General features: G+C 50.0%; 1 protein-coding gene across 1 annotated transcript in view; it reads left to right on the top strand.

Moving 5' to 3' along the window:
- MAML2 (mastermind like transcriptional coactivator 2) overlaps positions 1–13,752 on the top strand; it is a 208,686-nt gene that overhangs the window by 39,304 nt on the left and 155,630 nt on the right. The gene's annotated exons all lie outside the window — the stretch shown is intronic.

The following is a 13,752-nucleotide window of genomic DNA, read 5'->3' as shown; positions in this document are numbered from 1 at the left end:
GAGAGACTGAATGGGATAAATAAAAGCCTGATGTGGGGTTATGACATACGGAGTGAATTCATAGGAGGAGCTCATGAAGCAAAAGCTGTGAATGAATGTAAGCGAAGCCCTTGACTTCTTTACAGAAAAGATAATTGATGAGTGTGTTGAAAACGCAAGGTGAGATAGCAAACAACCAAAAAAAGGGGAGGTGAGCTGGCTCAGGAGCCTGTCCATGACTCCGGCTGTGCATTGCCGTTTGCTCAGAGCAAGGCAGCCAAGGAAGCTAAAGGATGAACATCTCTGGAGGGATGTGCATGAAGGAAAGGGGGCAGTGACCCTGCCTAGGAGACCCACACGGCGTTGGAGGGAAGGTAGGGAGAGAAAACTTTACTCCCTATTCTTGGTTACAGTTTGGTGTGCACCTGGTACACAGGTGATGGCAGGGAGAAGAGCAAGTGGCAGGGAGGGAAAGAAAAACAGCAGCACCAGGAAGAGAAGGGAGGATGAAGAAAGCACAGCCACACGAATTTTGTCTCCGGCAGTGTTTGCTGCAGCACTCAATTTGCTTGAAGTACAATAGGGAGGAAATCTCTGAGCTGTGTTATAAACACATCTCCCAGTGCTGGTTACACACGCACGCAGAAAGGGCTCAGGTTTCACTCCTGTGAGTTATTATTGTAGCACCGCAACCTTGAACTATATTTATAGTCTTGTAAGCTGCCGAATTGCAGACCTGCTCCTTGTTTTTTCCTGGTTGCAGCCGGCGTGGCCTAGAGGGGTGAGCACAGCTGAGGGAGGCGGTGGCGGAGCTTGGAGCCTGGCCACTTGGTCTCTGTGCCTGTGAGCAAATCCGTGCCTGACTGTGCCTCAGTTTCCCCACTGCTAACAACAGCAAGGACTGTTGGCAAATCCCTGAGGCAATTGTGAGCACTTTATTAGAGCTTCTTGGATTCTGGCGTACCTGTGTCTTCGTGGAGCTGGGCACACCAGGGCCCTGTGTCCATTGGGATTTCTGGAGGGAAGATGCGAAGGCTTGACAAGCTCCACCAGCTTCAGAGTGATGGCTAAGACACCACATCTGTGTACTTCAGAAAAACTATTTTCCACGTTTTCCTACAGGAAACCTCATTTTCTCGCAGAGACAGGCACTAGAGAAGATTAATTATGTTAACCTTCTCTTTCCCAGCCATCAGTTTTAGGTAGGACAAGATGAAGAGGTGCCCAAGAGGGAAGTAAAGGTCCCCAGGTCCCTGGAGGAGCTGCAGGTGCCCAAGGAGGTGGTGGCAGACACTGAAGCTAACCCTGGGGTTAGCTTTGCTGGTGAGGCCACCTGCAGCGTTCACCACTTCTCATCGGTCATTTGAAGCCTAAGGTCTTACAGACCACAACACAGCATGGCTGTAACTCCCAGCTCCCAGGCTGTCCCTTCTATCTCCAGCTCCTTTATCTCTTCTAGATCTCCTCCCTCTAAATATGAAGCCCATGGAAACCGTTCTCCCTATAATCATCCTTATCAGGCTTGTGATGTGAGGAAAGTGTTCACACAATTAAATTATTACACATGGATATATTGTTGATTTTTTTTTTCTTTTAACTTTTTTTTTGAACAAATAGCTAACTCTCCTTTTTAATTTTCGTTCCCCTCAAAGCCTCTGTCACATCCCCAACCTTAGGGGCTGCTCAGAAGTAGAGAGCTCTTTCCTTTTTCAGCACATTCCTGTCCTCCGCTGTGCTAAGTCCACGGGCCAAAAGATGATGTGATTCTGGCAGCCCCATTTTCATGCTGAAAGTGTGCATTGTGCTAAGGCTCCTTCCCCCTGGAGTCCTCTTTATGCGCTCCACGAAATGCTGAAATCCGGGACTGCAACTCAGCAGCTAATTAGGAGGATGATAACACCTTACCCCTGGGGCCTTGCCAGCTCGCCCGGCAGTGGCAGCAGTCTTGCCTCGGAGGACGGTCTCACTTCAGTCTCCAGACCCTCTTGTGCCATGATTCCTCCAAGGGTGCAGCTCTCTCCCCATGGCCCGTCCTGCCCCACAGCTGAGCCCCACAGGCTCCCTCCTGCTCTGAGATATCTGCAGCAGGCACAGCACATCCCTGACACAAGCTGTGATGTTGCATTGCTACGAGAGGGAGGATTTTAGGAGACACAGCCCTCACAGCACTTCATTGAAGTCCCTTGAGCTACTGTGGCTCCCTCCTCCTACGTCACATCGTACATTTGAAAACTAGATTTTCACCCAGACTTAGTGAAAACTTCAGAATTGTCCCTTTCATGAGCAGAGAAGAGCTTGGAAAGATGAACATAGTGATTTCAAAGCTAGGAGTGTAATAAAACACTCCCCTCCTCAACTACTATGTGTTTCTTTTTGTGTGTGAAAAAAAAAAAAAAAAAAAGAAAAAAGGAAAAAATTAAGAAAAAAAGAAGAAAAAAAAATGCTTTTTGAGTCAATTCCTGATTATAATTTCTGGGGGTGGGACAGAAGAGGCTGAGTCAGAATTCCTGAGCACTCAGCTCTTCCATACTGCTTCATCATCAAGGATCTTACAGTGCTTTTGCTCTTTGAATGAGCTGAATTTCATCACTTCCCCAGGTCAGGAAAGCCTTTGCTGGGTTCATTTGCAGATGCAATGGGGAAAACCATTAAGTCAAAGCTTTCCAATCTGGATACCACATTAGATACCAAAGTTAGAAAAAAAGCATCAAAATGTGGTGGGGTTAGAGTGCATTTATCCATCCTTCTGCTGTCAGAGGAACCAAGTATTACCTGGATTAATTTGGGATTTAAGCAGGACTGTAGCCTGCTACTGGTCTGCTAACACCAGACACCTCCTCTGCCTCCATGGCAATGTCTGTGACAGGCTGAAGGGAGGGATTCTCACAGTACTATGTAGTAGCATCCTCCCTTCTTCCCTTTTTCCTTCCCTCCCCGTTGTCCTCTGTGTCCAGGACCATGGCTCCTTGAGCTGCCTGTGTGGCGAGCCTGAGGCTTGCTGACCTGCCGATCTTCACGGAGGTGTTAGGACAGCTCACTGTGGCCAAAGATCTCCAAAGAGCTGGCTCCAGGTGTGCACCTCTAGCTTCCCTGCTTGGACCTGCCCCAGCTCAGCTGGGGAGAAGCTCAGGAACCCCCTCAAAGACCAACAATATCTGCTCTCAGAAACTTCGGAGGAGTCGCTCTGGGCACACAGGACCAGACACAAACCTTTGGCTGGGGCACAAGACCTCCTGAAAGGGCTGTGTGCTCTTCTCTCAGCACATGTCTTGCAGGCAGAGCTGCACAAACAGGATTTTTGTGAGAGTGGCATAACACAACACAGTATCCTCAACCCACAAGGCTCTGGGTAAAGTCTGTTTTGCCTCTGTATCCTGACTATCTGAGCAGAAAGACTGGCTTAGCTTGTAAATGTGACTTCATAGAAACATGGCAAAAGACAGAGATACCTTAAGCCAGTAAATGCTTCCAGATGGGGGCATTTCTGGTGAACTTTTTACTTCTGCCTCTAAATGAGGCACTGTAAGCATTTTACAAAGATTGAAAAGATTTGAGCTTTAGGGTTAAGTGTGGATGAGTTCTTTATCCTTTCCTTTCCTTTCCTTTCCTTTCCTTTCCTTTCCTTTCCTTTCCTTTCCTTTCCTTTCCTTTCCTTTCCTTTCCTTTCCTTTCCTTTCCTTTCCTTTCCTTTCCTTTCCTTTCCTTTCCTTTCCTTTCCTTTCCTTTCCTTTCCTTTCCTTTCCTTTCTCATTCTTTCTCTTTCTTCTCTTTCTTTCTCTCTTCCTTTCTTTCTTCCTTTCTTTTTCTTTCTTTCTTTCTTTCTTTCTTTCTGTCCCTTCCTTCCTTTCTTCCATCCTTCCTTCCTTCTTCCTTTTTATTTCATTTTCCTCTTTCTCTTTTTTCTCTCTCTTTTCTCTCTCTCTTCCTTCCCTCTCCATTTTTATTTTTTATTTTTTGTACAACGAGGCAGCTGAGAAGACAACAGGAAGGCCAGAACATTGCCTTTTTTAAAAATGTAGCTTAATATATTCCTAGAAGCCTGAAATCAGAGAGAGAGAACAGGCAAAAGAGGGAGAACAAGCAAGTTTTGACAGTAATAGCAGAGAGCCTGTGGAACATCTTGAAAGGCACTCCTCTTGTCTTAGGAAATTAAAAAGACGTGTGTGTAGCTGCTAAAAAGCCTGAGAAAAGTGTCCGTGGCTCTCAAGGAAGGCAGCTCTGCCGAAGGAAGTTTACAAGAGCTAGGAGTAGCAGCATCCGTGCCTTTAATCTGGTCTTGGAAATTATTAGTTCTAAGTACGCTGGAAGGAATTAAGACCAAACAAGGGTTTTCGGTTTAGAATCTGAGTCTTTGATGCTTTATGAAAGTAATTTGATTGCATCAAATGGGTCCCAGGGATAGGAACCTTAGTCCATAAATATCACCGATCCACATCATTAAGAAAACCTCAATCTGCACTTTTTTTTTTCCCCCTTCTTTTTGCAGTGCTAATATTCTTTGGACATAAGAGGCCCACAGCTGAATCAGCAGGGAGATTGATTTCTCTCTCTCCCTTTAAAAGAGAGAAAGAAGGTCCCTTTGGGTCAGGGTTAAGGGCTTGGAAGGGGCCTAATGGGAAAGTTCATCTCACAGCTGCCAGCGGTGTATAGTACCAGGCCCATGGATAACAACAGGATGTGGGTTTTGAGCACTGTCAGCTCCTTCATGATATATTTCTTTTTAATTTTCTCCTTTTAAAATAATACACCAGCAAAGAACATTCTTTATTATCATAACAAAATCTCTGCTCCAGTGACTCTGAGACGTTCCTAATTGTTTTCAATCTGTCAGGATCGCTTGCTGTTTGCATTTCTGCAACCACTCAAGAGATTGCTGTAAAGAAAGCAAACAAAAATAATAAAAAAAAATGGCCCAGGCTGACTCAGGAGCTGGGTAATGGGTTGCAGCACTTTCACCTCTCACTCACTGACTGCATCAGGAGCTAAATGCTGAATTGCTTGGTACCGACTGCTCCACACTGCTCGAGCTTTGTGACAGCCAATTTGGAGCTGTTGTTGGTGCCTGAAGTCACCAAAGAGACACACTGACAGCCAGAGAGTGGAAAATAAATTCTGGTGGTGGTGGTGGAAGGAAAACACCCCAGTCAACCAAGGGAGGGGATGGAAAGTGGAGGGGAACAGTGCCTGCAGCATGTACCAGCATCATGCTGCCCGTGCCCTGAATGGCAAGCAGCGATGCGCTTCCCTCTGAGAAAAACCCCTCTGATCTAACCTTTCATGCTGCTTCGTAAAGAGTGATCTCGTTAATGTGAGGGCAGGGCAGTTTCTGGGAATTGCGCTGTCCTGGATGGTTGCTATCGAGCCCACAAGAGCAGGCACCACCGAGCAAACATCCTCCTGCCTACGTCCCCATCAGGGCCATGGAGGGCAGTGCCCGGGGGGGCCAGGACCCCCCTCAGATCTCTGCTGGCAGGGCTGGGGCACTCAGGGCATGGGAGGAGCACCCAGGAATGTTCCCAGCATCATTCTCCATGCATGTGGATGTTGCCTCCCACTGTGGAGCCGGCGTCCTGTTAGGGCTCGGGGTCACAGCACGAGCTGAGGGGTCCCCGTTGTACCTCGGGCTGTACGGGATGGGTCCTACCCACCCTGGGGAGCTGCAGAATGAAAATGGGAGAAGGAGCTGCCCTGTACAGCTAGTAGGATGGGCACTGGAGGCAGCATTCACATTGCCCACTATAAGTGTGCAATGTACGTATCCTCTCTGTCCCTCTCTGCTGGAGGTGTAGTGGTATATATGATGGGCTGTCTGCAGGCAGGCTGGATCTCTTCTTGAGCTTGGTGATAAGACACCATGGTCATGGTAGCGTTATGATGTACCCCACAGCCTGAATCCTGGCCCGGTGGACATGGAAGGCAACCAGAAAAAAAAAACAGAGGTGCTGTAGGTCAGTTCTGTTGAGATTTATTCAGGATGACCCAGGGAGATGCAGACAGGACCAAGCACTGAGCTCCTAACCGCGTGTTCCACCGGGGCCGTCCTCCTGTGGCTCGCTCTGACCATCCGGGCTCCAGATGTCTTTCAGAGGAGAAGGAGCTGAAGAAGCATCAGGGCTGGTTTCGTGTGTGTAAACGAAAAGCAGAACCGCAGGAACTGCCTATCGGTATGTTTGGAAGTCACTCATCACCCTGGCATTTCACATGCCCTGGGCTGCTGGTGGCTACCAGTACCGAGAAGTCTGCACAGAGCTCGGGGCTCCGACCACCCCTGAGAAAGGTCTGGGTGACGAGAGGGTCAGAGCAGAGCACCCGGGGCCCAGGGTGAAGGACAGGAGGTGGTGTCTTACCCTGCCTCGTCATGCAGTGGAAAAAGATGCTGCATTTCCCATTTGCAGGGCTCTTGTGGTTGCACAAATGCCTTAAAAACTTGGCACAAACCACTCCTGGGAACCCTGCTCTGTCTCAGCACTCGAGAGGAAACTAAAGGAGAGAGAAAACAAGAGATTCCAGCTCACCACTGCTGTCCAGAGGGGACTGAGGGGTCTTTTGGGTTGTTCCCCACCTGTTTTGCACCAGCATGAGGAGCTCTGCTAAATGCAAGGCAGCAGTCAGGCCCCTGCCTTCCCACAGGAAGCACTGGATGCGGCGATAAGCTCCTCCACGCCACCACACAGATAGCAGCAAATCTCCAGCAACAGGAACGTGGAGCGTGGCAGCCACGGTTGCTGCAGGCTACGTGGGGGCTCTGTCCCGTATTTTATGAAGGAGCAGAGGAGCTTTCTCCTCTTACCTTCTTGGGAAGGGGGAGACAGGTCCTTGGCTCACTGTGCTCGCCAGGAGGGCTTCTGCTGCTGCTCCCCGTGCTCCCCGACCGCCTTCGCTCCCTGCAGCAGCTTGCGGAGACACGTGGAGCAGCCGCGGACAGGAGGGGAGCAAACGACCCCTAGAACAAACCAGAAAGCTGCTGGCTGGCCCACGGGCCCAGCGAGGTGCTTCAGAGCAGCAGGTGACTGCGTGCAGGGAGCACACCTTGCTCTGCCCATCGGTGCCTGCCACAACGTGACATAAAGACCTCTTCGGTTCGCCGTCCGGGCGTTCTTTCTCTTTTCTGCTGGCCATTAATCTCAGCAATGCATACGAAATTGATTTCCTTTTTACGACATTGTTTTCAAATGACTCTTCTGTTTTCTGCTCAGTTTTTGGCAAGCCTGGCGGCTTGGGAGCTACAAGGAATACAGTTCAGAGCTTCGCCGAGGGTTTCAGTGCCTGTTGCTTTCTGTGTTTCATTGCTTGTGGGTGTACTGAGGAGCCTGAAAAGAACAGGAGCATCAGGCTGGTAAAACACTGCAAGAATTAAATACTTCCAAATCAGAAATGAGATCCTCCTGAGCTTACAGAGGTAGATCCAGGAGCTTGGATCCTAAATCTGCTAGCCCTTTGAGTGTTTTTGTCTTTTTCTTTTTTAACTACAAAATCCAGAAGGAGAACCCAGGAGAGTCAATCGGTTTAATGCTCACGGCGCTTCTGCAGAACAAAGTTCCCAAATAGTAAAACTCCCCCAGCAGCTCTCCCTTCGGCTGCGAACAGCGAGCTTACATGCAGGGAGGGGGAAAAATGCAGCCACATTCCTTTCGCACTCCCACTCGCCTCTGAGGTTCTTCCACTTCCTTCCTATGGCTTTTTTTAGAACTGTAGTGTTTTTCTCACGTCCGGCAACAAAGGATGTTTTGTGCTGCTGCCGAGGTTGTTGGTTTCTTTTTCTTTTTTTTTTTTTTTTTCTTTTTTGTTAACTTCAGATGCTGCTATCGTGTTTGAAAATATCGCTCTTGTTCTGTGTGGGAGCGCCACTCTTTTTTGGGTCTCTGGTACCTCACGAGCATGATCAAATGCTGGGAATTTGTTCAGTTGGTTGAATTCTCCCACCAGAGTTGACATTTGTATTTTCCTGGAACGCTCTTGTTTACTTAGAAAAACCGCCGCGTCGCGGCTCCGAAGGTAGAACAAAATCTGGGAGCTTGCAGGGATTTCTCTGCCCTGTCACTGAACGAGCAGTGGCACGCCTCCCGAATTACCATGCTGCAGCTGTGAGCAGAGCGTGGTGCATAAAGCGCATAGCTCATAAACACCCCTCCCTCCTCCCCAAAACTCCCGTGGTGTTTCAGTAAAAAAAATTAAATGAGGGAACAAGGAGGTGCTGATCACTAACAGGATCCCAGTCTCTAGGGGCTAGAGCCAGCTCTCCCGTTTTCTGGTAGTGGAGAAATGCACCCAGGGTTAAACCTCTGGGGTTTGATCCATCCTTGTCCCCAGTCACTACAGCTGGGTCTTTGTCACGGTGATAAATGGACTGTGGTCACACACACTGACATTGCTCACCCTGAGAAGGGAAACTCCAACCATCACCCATCGCTGTGTCAGGGACCCTGCAGACTGGATATTCTGGCATTCAGTGTTTCCCATTTATTATAGTTTGTAGGCAGCTAGACAAGGTAGGGAGAAAGCCCAAAGACAGCCTGGAATTGTACCATAAATCTCCAAAAGCTTGAACATAATCTTTAAGCCTACCTTCAGATCCTTGGATGGGGAGCATGAGTTACAGAGGGGGCTTGATTGTGACCTTTTGCTCAGCAGTGCTGCGCAGGTATTGCTACACCGCTGGCTTTGGTTTCTGCAGGAGGTGGTGCATGAACATCTTGGAGACAGCACAGAAAAATATAAGAACTGCTATCCCGAGTGCCTGCTTCATCTCAGTAGTCAATGAGAGGCTGTGATTCTCTGTTGTGTGATGGGGGAACTCCTGGGTTGTGCTGGTGAGGGTAGAGTGGGGTACCACACTGGAGGCACCCTTTATGCTGCATGTAACATAAGAAACGTGCAAACCCTTTTCACTTGCTGGGTGTTTTGCTGTATTTCAGAGCAATCGCAACACCAGCCCTCTGAAACATTGTCAGCAAAATTCAGGATCCTACTGGAGCTCTTACTGGAGCTCTTAATCAGAAAGATCTGATTAAGAGAACTATTTGATTGCTGCTCTCATTGTGTGTCTGGCTTCCTAGGAAGGAGGAATTCTCCCCCATTAGGTTGCAGAAGCCTTGCAAGAGCACTGGAGCCCTCTCTGGCTGGTGTGAGCCCTTGGGTGTGCTCTAGGGCATCATAAAACTCTGCAGACAAATGGGGGTACCTGTGCAGAGCCTGGATGTCCCAGTGACCTCCCCACCACTCAGCTGTTATCCTGCTGCTCATCTGCCACATAATAACAGGCTGCACAGAGGTAGAAAGGTTGCTTGAGTCACCTTCTGAAAACCACCTTCACCCTCAAAGCCTGCCTCCAGGAACTTGTGGTGCTTTAAGACGTTGTTCCTTTTTCCCTGCAGCTGTGCATCCTCCCTTTTCTTCCAGATTATCTCTCCCCAGCTCCCCGGACAGCAATACAACACAGGCCGCAAGCATCCCAGCCCAGGACCAAGACTTAACACGTGGAGGTTGTTTCATGCTAAGATGCCAGGCAGTGAACTGGGAAGCCCAGGGCACGTTTGCCTGTTTTCTCCTGCCAGTTCTGCTACGAGGGCTGTGACTCCAACAGAGGCGAACGCCTGGGGTGGTAATATCTTAAACAACCGCAGCTGTTTACCAAAAGTGAGTCAGTCTGCCATCGGGTTTGGCTAACATGAGCTAGCAAACCTGATTTAACCTCAGTCTTGTCCTTGGTGTACAGACAGCCATTTGCAGCTGCTTTGAGAGAGACGTTTGCGCTCGTGAGCGGCTGGGTAAGGATACCACCCACAGACAGGGGATGTCAGATGTCCCCAGCAAGACCTGGCCGCACCACAAAACCTCATCACCAGAAGCTGCGTGTGTCACTGCAGTGGGGCACGTCAGAGCAGTCTGACAGAAAGTCCTGGCCAGCTTTGTTGCGACCCAAGCAGACTGACACCCCCGAGCCATCAGAGGTGGTTTCCAGCCTGGCCAGCACCATTTTTTATGCCAAGCCCACTCCACAGAAAGGAGGAGGTGGCACCCAGTGACAGCAGCCAACGTGCTGTGGGGTGGCAGCACAGCAAGATTGCCCGAGGGGATCCCAAAGCACTCTCAGAAAAACTCAGCGCTGTCGGCACAGCCTGGGGAAACAGCCAGCCAGCCTGTGGTTGACTCACTCCACAGGTCGTGGGAAATCAAAAAGCAGGGAAAGCTCGCTACTGTTCTAACTTGCAGGACAGAAATACCCATAACTACTTGCCCTTGTAGCACTTTGAACAAACAGCACCAGGGAGGGAGACGCTGGGTTCGCTGTGGATGGCTTCACCCTGCTGTGCTGCCCTCAGCCAGGCATTGCACTGGCCCTGCTGCTACTCTTACTTCAATGTTGCTGTCTTGCATTTATTTCCATCCCATTAGAAAAAATACAGCTTAAATCTCCATCCCTAGAGGTAGCTGAGATCCTGTTTCAGTAAAGAGAAACAGGTGCTGCTGCCCCTAAATCTGTCTGGGACCTGCACTGCTTCACCACTGCTGGGACACGTCCCAGTGCTCAGAAGGGTGATGCCCTTACAGACATCGAATGAGGCCTGGAAGAAAGAAAGGATACACACCTACTTTGCCCCTTCCAAGGAAGGAAGGAAGGAAGGAAGGAAGGAAGGAAGGAAGGAAGGAAGGAAGGAAGGAAGGAAGGAAGGAAAGAGAGAGAGAGAGAGAGAGAAAGAAGGAAAGAAGGAAAGAAGGAAAGAAGGAAAGAAGGAAAGAAGGAAAGAAGGAAAGAAGGAAAGAAGGAAAGAAGGAAAGAAGGAAAGAAGGAAAGAAGGAAAGAAGGAAAGAAAGAAAGAAAGAAAGAAAGAAAGAAAGAAAGAAAGAAAGAAAGAAAGAAAGAAAGAAAGAAAGAAAGAAAGAAAGAAAGAAAAAGATCCAACTTCCAGTGCAGGCATTTGCAGGGAGAAGAGCAGCACTGAGCCTAGCCAAGGTAGCACTGAGGCTGCAGTGCTCAGTCCCAGACTCAGTGGAGCTGCAGTGAAAGGAAGGTCGGAGGTGTGTGAGCTGTGGCCAAGCTGCCCAGAGGCCCCCTGGGCTCTCTGAGAGGTTGTTAGTGCCACTGCAAAGGGCCATGCCCCCAGGGAACTGCGCTCAGCAGAAAAACGCAGCCCCTGGATCTACCCTGCAAATCCCGAGCAACCTCTGGGTAAATTTCAGCTGAAAACTGGCTCTTTCATGCCCGTGATAACTGCACTTGACAGCCAAACAGAGACCCTTTCATATTTAAAAATAGAAAAAGCAATTAATTATTGGAGTCAATATAAGCCCGGAGCTGGCACAGGAGCAGAGCCGTGTCTGTAGCGATCCGGCTGTCAGAGAGGCCACGGTGCCTTTGGAACACGCTCACCCATCAGCCCGGGGGGGGACCCCCCTGGCATTTGGGCACAAAACAGATCCAAGCCATGTGGCGGCGGGGTCAACAAGCAGCAAAAAGGGAAGGCGGCCTCCTAACACCCCCCCAGAGCTTGATGGAGTTAGGGCTACTTTGTCAAAGCCTGCCTGGCTCCGCATTCGGGCGCACTCGGGCCGAGCAGCTCTCACATCTCTGATTTCCTCTGCTCCAGCGGCTGCGTGCGGCAGTGCCGGTGAGTCAGAGGCAAGCCTTGGTTTCCTGTCTGGTGGTGCAAACGCCAGCCGTGAGGTTACCGAGCAAGCCCTGAGAGTCAGAGCCACGGACTTCTTCTTTCCCACAGCTGGAGAACGTGGCTCGGTGGGGGAGAAGCGTCACACACCAAAGCCAGGCTCATCTTTTTCTGGCCTGGGCTGTGGGGTGAGGTGGTGGTGGGGACCCCTGGCTAGGTGGCATGAAGGATTTTTGTAGCATTTTGTCCTCGCTGTGCACTGAGTCCTTTGTACAGCAGTAAATGCCCCACAAGACAGCTTTCCTGGGCTTTTTTTTCCCCCTTTTTTTCTAGAAAGCCCAATTCTCGCCATTCGTCTGCGACAAACTGTCTCCTCAGATTAGCCACTCAGTGGGGTAATGACATTCAGCTGCCTGAGACACTCCCTTGTCTGCTGTGAGACACTTGCACACGTCCGAGCCCGCTGATGTTCAATGAGCCTGAACCCAGTGGAGAAATGAAAGGAGAAGCAGGTCCCAAGCCGGAGGAGACTGTGGTTAGGGAGCTGGGGCGGTGCTCCGGCGAGAGCCGAGCAGAGACCTTTGAAGCGCGGTCTTTGGGCAGCTGCCTGGGCCTAAAGCAAACACCATGCAGGACTTCCACTTTGCTAACGATAATGAAAGCAGTTCCTGGAATGATTCGCCTGTCCTGACAGCAGCCCGCTTTGGTTGAAATATGTACGGATTAAAAACAATGAATGAAAGAGGAACTTGTCAGAGAGGCCTGTGCCTCGGACCGGCTCTTCTCACAGCCTCCTTTCCCTGTCCAAAGTGGCCTGTGGCTGCGCTTTTAGCATCATCAAAAGAATAATTCTACAGAGTGGAATCCTCCGAACACAAAAATCGTGTCAGTGTGCCTGCAGAGAGCCCGCATTTGCTCTGCAGACAGCAGCCCCAGGCTGCAGCCAGGGACGGATCCTGCCAGCCCCACCAGCTCCTCCTCGGCTGCTCTCTGCCCTACAAACCTGCTCACTTCTGTAGGGCCAGGCCGAGCTGCTGGTGGATGGGAGATCCTTTACTTCGCCGTGTGCTCAGGGGAGACGGGGGAGATTTCACTGAAAAGTGACCGCTGCTTGCTTGGTTCATCCTGAAGTGGAAATGTTATTTATAGACGCCACAGCAGCAAAAGGCACCCTGGGCCCTAGCAACAGCAAAGGGAGCTCCAGAGTTTCTTATGGGAAATACCGCAAGATGCTGCAGGTTTTGTTCCTAGCTGCCCTCTGTGCACCTGTCCCATCTCTTCCTGGAGCTGTGGGCCTGAAATCCAGACCTTCCTTCTTCCACTGTGGAGGTTTCCCTTCCTTCCCCACAGCTTCAGCATGGTGTGGTGCCACACATCGCAAAGCTCAGCGGGACCCTGTGCTGGAGCCCTCCAACCTACCTGCATCTGCCTTCCCCACACCACACATGCTCAGGGCCATAGGAAATAGTGGAGCTGCTCCCATTCCCCTTCTCCTGCAGGCCATGCCAGAGCACACACTTGGAAGGCAGCAGGGCCAGTCTGCCCTCTATCATGTATATATGTCCTGCCTCATCCAAACTCCTCCTGGCACATCTCCTCACTTTTCCTTCAGGCACTTAGGATGAGCATCTGGGCCCAAGACTGCCCATGTAGCTGATGCGTTACATAGCAATACGGAGTTTTATCTCCTCTCCATTTGGGCATTCCTGAAGCTAGCCACCGGCTCAGACGAGGACTGTGAAGGTGCTGTTGGCTGTGTGGCGGCCCTCACTGGATCATCTTTGTCAGTTTTGCATATCGCCTTCTGCATGTGGCTGTGGATTATCTGGGTTGTTTTTGTTAATAGGAGACAGATGGGAATTGGGTGTCAAGTTGCAATTCTGAAGCGTAGGAGCTTCATAGCCTTTTTTAAAATGCATGATATTAAAGATCATTTAGAATGAAATTAGTTTCTGGCATTTAACAATTTGTGAGGCAAAATAGATGTGTGTGCACAATAAGGAGGGCAGGAGGGGGGAATACTGTGGTCTGAACCCCAGGCCGACATAATCCCGCCTGGCACAAAAGGCCAGATTCTTGCATGCTCTGCGTCTCCCATGTTTGCTCTGGCACCAGGCAGTACCCAGTGAATCGTTTTGCCTTGTTCTATCAGGTGATACAGGCTGCA

Source organism: Aythya ferina (genome assembly GCF_964211825.1).
Source record: "Aythya ferina genome assembly, chromosome: 1".
NCBI classification, from domain to species: Eukaryota; Metazoa; Chordata; class Aves; order Anseriformes; family Anatidae; genus Aythya; species Aythya ferina.
This window is presented reverse-complemented; position numbering and strand designations above follow the sequence as displayed.